Source organism: Camellia sinensis, chromosome 5 (assembly GCF_055761805.1).
Source record: "Camellia sinensis isolate YWXY chromosome 5, ASM5576180v1, whole genome shotgun sequence".
Classification (NCBI taxonomy): domain Eukaryota; kingdom Viridiplantae; phylum Streptophyta; class Magnoliopsida; order Ericales; family Theaceae; genus Camellia; species Camellia sinensis.
The window spans coordinates 32,305,051-32,312,075 of NC_138965.1; positions in this window are offsets into that span (position 1 = coordinate 32,305,051).

A 7,025-nucleotide genomic window follows, 5' to 3' on the forward strand; every position below is an offset into this window, starting at 1 on the left:
ATATGGCCCAAACGTGCATCTCATCAATTACCATTCCTCGTAACTTAATTAAATTCTTAAAAAAAAAAAAAAAAAAATTAAAGTCTAAAAATGCTAAACACTCTAAAAAAAAATTTTATCAAAAATTTAAAACAATATTCATACAAAGTGTAGGTCTCATACTCAGCGTTGCCCATTTAAATTCAAGGGATTTTTGGTGAAACCCCATTTTTTGGGCTTTTTTCTAGGATAAATGATAGCTTAACTAATTTAACTTCAAAAAGTCCCTGAGAAAGAGGAGAGTAGCTCAGGAAGGACATACCATAATTTTTCCCTTTTTTATGGACAATATTGCCCTTTCATATATATAAATATATGTAGGGTGTTGTTTAAGTGTGCAACCCCCTTAAGGTTGCACGTCATATGCAACCTAATTTTTAGCCGTTAGATTACAATAATTGATCAAGACCATTAAATTGTTTAATTGTAAAAAAGTTAAAACCGGGACAACCAGTTAATGCTCGTATTTGCGTGATTGCATCCCACTCACACTCTCTATTTCGTCTCTCTCTCTCTCTCTCTCTCTCTCTCTCTATGTGTGTGTGTGTGTGTGTGTGTGTGTGTGTAAGGTTGAGTGTGTAACCCTTGATTTCCATTAACAACGAGAAGCCCCGACTAGGTTCCATTGACGAAGCTCTGTAGGGAACAGTATAACGGTTGATTTCCAACAACAATGGAACCACAAGGCTCTGTTGGTTCCATATATTTGAAAATCTTATCCATATAGACACGATCTCATATTTTTGAAAATCTAATCAGTGAAGATCTTGCAAAAACTTGATCCTGAAATCTGAAGATCTCGTCGCCGACAATCTCGCCGTCGGTGAACAATAGGTGATTTGCCGCCAATGATCTCACCAAATTTGCTTCGCTCATGTGTTCTTCGGTAATTTCAAAATATGTATCAATGAGAGCTTTATATTTTAAATCTGTACAAATCTGTATCGGATTTTGAGAGTTTCATCACAATTGAGAGTGTTGATCGAGTTTTAGAGATTTTGCTTCGATCATGTGTTTGATTATTGTTCGAGTTTGATCACGTATGTTGATTTGTTGATAAGTGTTTTTTTTTTTTTTTTTTGGGATTAGTTGTTGATTAGTTGTTTTTGTTTGATAGAAATAGAGTAAAATTTTACTCTGGTACTATGTGCTCTGTTTTTGTTTGGCAGTAAAATTTTACTTTGGTTTATGTGCTCTTTTTTTTTTTGTTTGGGAGTAAAATTTTACTTTGGTATTATGTGCTCTATTTTTGTTTGATAAAATAAGAGTAAAATTTTATTCTAGTATTATGTGCTCTGTTTTTGTGTGATAGAATAACAGTAAAATTTTACTCTAGTATTCTATACTTTTGTGATTTGTTTTTGGACTCGTAGTGACGGTAAAATTTTACTTTGATTGACACTAATTTTTACTATCAACTGATTGCAAATTTGAAAAATGGTTCTAGCTCTTATGTTGTTATGCAAGTAGATCCAACATTACTAATGATGAAATAAATTTATTTGTTGCTATGAAGAAATGACTTTTGTTGTCTTCTAGATGGTTGAATAGAATTACTCGTGTAGGTCAAGATTTGTGAGAGGTGCAAAGGATTGCGTTATGTAAATATGCTATTGAGATAGGATTTGAGTTTGTGTACGTAAAGAATGACAAGTGTCAGGTCACTACTGTGTGTTCAATAAAAGACACTTTTATTATGTTGTTGAATGGCTGTCTATCTAAGTTTATGATTTGCTTCGTAGTTGAATTTGACATTTTAATATATTTTTTTTCATGTGGTTGGATTAGTTTCATGTAAAAGAACTTATAATAGAGTTTGTTAGCATGAAGGTTTTGAGTAAAATTCTAGTCTAAAAAATAGTAAACATTACTTTTCTTAACATGAAAGCAAAATTTTATTCTCATTTAGAGTAAACTTTTATTGTATTTCAGAGTATAATTGACTCTGAATTGAAAGCAAAATTTTACTATGTTGGAATTTGTTTAATATGAGTGAAATTTTAGTCTAAAAGATAGTAAAACATTAGTTTTCTTAACATGAAAGTAAAATTTTACTTGATTTTAGAATAAAATTTTACTGTATTTTAGAATAAAATTTACTTTGAATAGAAAGTAAAAATATAGCAAAATTTTACTGTGTTATTGAATGTTTGTCTATGCAAGTTTCTGATTTGTCTTATGCATTAAAAGTAAAATTTTACTCTATCACAGAGTAAAATTTTACTTTAAAGTATGTGAGTCCTATAGGAAAATATTTCCAACCTGTACGAAAATTTACAACAATATACAAATTCTTTGCTACTCCTAACGCAATCTTTGTGAAAAAAATAATATAACACCACAACTACATATATTATCAAGAGACACAAAATATAAACTGTGTTATTGTATTCTATCCATAACTATGTTCTATAACAATGTTCCATTCTAATCCATAACAAGTATAACATGTATTAGTGTTATTCTTTTAGCATTCTTTCACCTACAATTACTCTTTTAGTGTTTTTTCATTTACAAAAAAAAAAAAAAAAAAAAAAAAGCAAAATTACATTCGTCATTCACATCGGATACAAAAAAGTAATTCCCAAAAGTTGTCCATATCGTCGTCCTTGAGGTCTTATTACTTTGCTATTTTTCTTTTGAGGTTGAATTGTTCTTCACTCCATACTTTTGGAGAATCATTCAAAAATTAATGCACTATTGATACTTGAAAATTGTTAATTTCATCCTCTTTCATGGACTTTGCAATAGGCTCATCTTTCATGATTTGATGCATGATATAACATATAATAATTCTGCAATCAACACTGGTAATAAAAATCAAAATCTTGTTAGATTTACTCAAATTTGAAAATCAGCCAAATCATAAAGCTTACCTTTCTAACATATAAACAAAAAATATTCATGAGGCCAAAGAAAAAGAAAAAAGAAAAAAAAGCACAAACATTGTAAGGAAACAGTAAATTTTACTGTGAAAGTAAAATTTTACTCTGTTTAAAAGTAAAATATTACTCTCATTGAAAGTAAAATTTTACCCTGATTGATTAGTAGTTTTGTTTATAACATAAGTCAATAAAGCAGCAAACAAGCAGGCAAGCATCTTCACTATCACTTTCTTTTGAAATTAATGCAATTAAATCACATAAAAGCAACAAAGAAAAGCAAAATCAAAATCAACCAAACACACCAAACTACATCAAAATCGACCGCTTCAAGGGCTTCAATCAGGTCAAAAGCAACAAGAACGAAAATGAATATCAAACAAACTCGCATTATAATCCATACATTGTAATAAATAAATAAAAAATTATCCATTATTACCTACACAAAACAGAGATAAAATCCATTCATCTGACATTCAAACAGATTAAAATATCACGATGCCAAAAAAAAAAAAAAAGCATACGAAGTGCATAAGAGAACAAATAATTGAAAGACTGGAACTGGAAAAAAAAATTCAAGGATCATGTTGGGAATATGAAAAATGCATCCACGTGCATAAAATTATATGAAATTAGAAATGTTACTCATGATGTGGAACCCTCGACGAACACAGCAAACGATGGACCATCACTTTTTTCTTTTGTTACAAACCCATATGACCATTACCCCAAAAGGCCATTTTTCATATCAATTGTTGGAGTTATAAATTGGGTAACTTTATATCAAATTCTGCACTTTCTTTACCAAAGCCTCCCACCATCTCATCAATTTTATAGCCTTCTAGAGAAAATAAACAATTTCTAAAACAATTTTGTTCACCACCGGCTTTGGACCCACTTAAAATAGTGGACTTCTTCTAGTGGAAGAACCACTCTGGAGGTGGGGACAATGTTTGGGTAAAACAAAATCAGAAACAACAGATTTATTCTATTTATAGTATATAGGAAAAACTTGATCAAAGAAATTACTATATTAAACTAACCACCTACAACTATAAAGCTATGATCCTGGAGAAATTAATTCACTTCTCAATGAAGAAAGAATCACGCTCTTAAATATTTTCAATAAAATCATATGAAAATTTGAAACCATACGATGAACACCAAATCAATTTCAACAAACAAAATTGATTCAACAAATAAAAGAATATCATTGAATTCACGAACCAAAAAAAAAAAAATAGAGATTAGTGATTTTTTTATTTATATTTTAATATGTTTTTGGATGTACTTAACTAAGATATACTTCAACAATAAAATATTTGTAAAAAATATTTTTAAATTTTTAGATGATTTTTTATAAATATTTTACGTTTTAAGTATATCTATATTCAATGAATTTAAAATTTTAAAAAAAATTACTTAAAACATTTAAAAAGTTTACTAATGACAAAATAAAAAATAATAAAAAATTGAAAGATAAAAAACTCAAATATTATTTTTGAAATTTGTTAACCAAACATAGTTATTATTTTCACCTTCAATCCCTTGACAATGGATTGAAATAACCACACCATGGAATGGCTAATCCCCTTTTGACTGAGGAGATTCCTATGGTTCTTTTTGTAAAACAAATAAGTTGATGTAAAGTGTATGGAATTGCTATTCCAATCCAACCATATGTATAAAACAAATATGGCCCAAACGTTCATCTCGTCAATTACAATTTCTCATAGCTTAATTAAAGTCTAAAAATGCTAAAGACTAAAAAAAATTATCAAAAAATTAAAACAATATTCATACAAAGTGTAAGTCTCATACTATATTGTATAGAATTTTTTATAATTTTTTTAAAATCCTAGCATTGCTCATTTAAATTCAAACTCTATTTGAATCACAAATTGGGTTGAGCTTGGTTGAGATGGCTGATTTTTTTAACCGGGCTAAGTTTTGACATGAGGTCTTTAACCAAAGCAATGCTCAGCCCAGCCCAGCCCAACCATCCCGGCCCGAACGATAGGCCTAAATGCAAGATAGGATTTTTTTTTTTTTTTTTTTTTTATAGCAAAACTATGTACATTCCAAAAGACACAACTTCAGTCTTCACCACAGGATGACCCCAACCCTTTAATACTTTATTCATGTTTGATTGGATGGATTAGAGTATGAGACTAGGATTATTAATCTGTGAGTCTAATTATTCTGTGTTTGTTTTAACATTTTGGTTTAAGATTATTAATTCAATGGAATTAATCCAACAAATTTGTAGAATTATTAGTAATGGGGTAGAGGTGAGATTATTAATCCAATGGATAATTTTTCATATTAATCCAATTGGATAGTGAATACTATACTAATTTAATGAGATTATTAATATCTCACTATTAATCTCGTGAGTTAAACATCCATTTCCTTCAATCAACTGATAAAAGTATAAAAGAAAAAAAAAGCAATTCAAGTAAAAAAATAAAATAAAATTTTTAAGAAAATATTCAATTATATAAGGCAATCATAAAACAATGAGTCAAACTCAAAATATAAACAATCAATACAATAATATTGTTAACCGAATGTCACTGAAATACATGAGTAAGGTGTTGTTTGAAAAATTGATTATTTTAGTTAGGTTTTTTATTTTGATTATTTTAATTTGGCTAAAAAAGTTGTGTTTAGAAAGTTAGTTGGCTTTTTTTCATGGATGATTTGATGGTTACAAGAGAAAAATTAAAATGATTATATATTGGATATGATATTTTGTCTCATTAACTATTTCAGTTCATTTTGTCTTTTAGTGGACTATTTTAGCTCAACACTCTTCCCAATCATCACTTTTGGCAAGTTAGGTTTTGCTCTTTTTTTAGCTAAAACTCATAAAAAGGTAAAATAAATTAAAATAGTTAATAAGACAAAATGTTACATCAAATTAATAATTATTTTATTTTTTCTTACAAATATCACATCTAATTACAAAAAAAAAAAATAATAATAAATTCAACCTTCTTCTCAAACATAATTATTTTAACTTATTAAAATAGTTAACTTCCAAAATGTGACCCATATATTGCATTTTATAGTGCACAAAACGTCATTTTATATATATTTTCTTTAAAAAAAATTTTAACAAAACAAAACGTCATTTTATATAGAAAATCCGGACTCGTGGTACGGACCTGCTCGGAATAACAAGTACTTTTAACATTAGATAAGTTTTTTCTTGTTGTAAAGGGTTAATAGGATTAAAAAAGATTATAAATTGTTAACACAAAATCACAATAAAATAGAAAAAAATAATAGGATTGAATTATCTCTAATTGGACATTCAACTAGAGACGTTCTAGGCCTATATATGGTATGTATCTCAATGATACGAGTTATTCATCTTATAAGGCTAGTTGAGTAGAGCATTCATGTAAAAAATAAATAAGTAAACAAATAAATAAATAAAAAAGATCAAACATCAATAGTTGCATGACTGAACCACATTTGTTTTAACAAAATCGATGATCTATTGTCAAAATCACACTAACATCCATTTTTATCCGATCATTTTACTGATCGATATCCAATCAATATAATTTTTCATTTGAATAATATGTTCAATGAAATACCGTTGAGCAAAATAGCAAAAGTCCTATTAATAGATTGAGATTCTCTACAATAATCTATGATCTTTAGAAAGTTTTAGAGTGGTTTAATCTTATAATGATTGTGTTTTAGGCTCCTAAACTAGCATTACAAGATTATTGCAAACTAGAATTATTTTAGAGAATCTCAATCCCTTATTAACACATTTCCAAATTAATAAAACTATAGATATAGACACACAAAAAAAAAAAAAAAAAAAAAAAATTATGATACACACTCCAAAAATATGCCGAGTTATGATATTTTTAGTCTTTGGTTATGATTCATATTGGTGTTGTAACGTTAGTTATAACTTAGTTATGATCTCTTGTGATTTTTATTTTGGTTATGATGAAAAAAAAAATTAAATTACGTCTTAAGTGGTGTTTGCTTATAATATTTGATTATAACTTATTATAATATTAATTAACCTATTATAATTATTATTTTCTTTATAACTGAAGAGACCTTTAATTATAT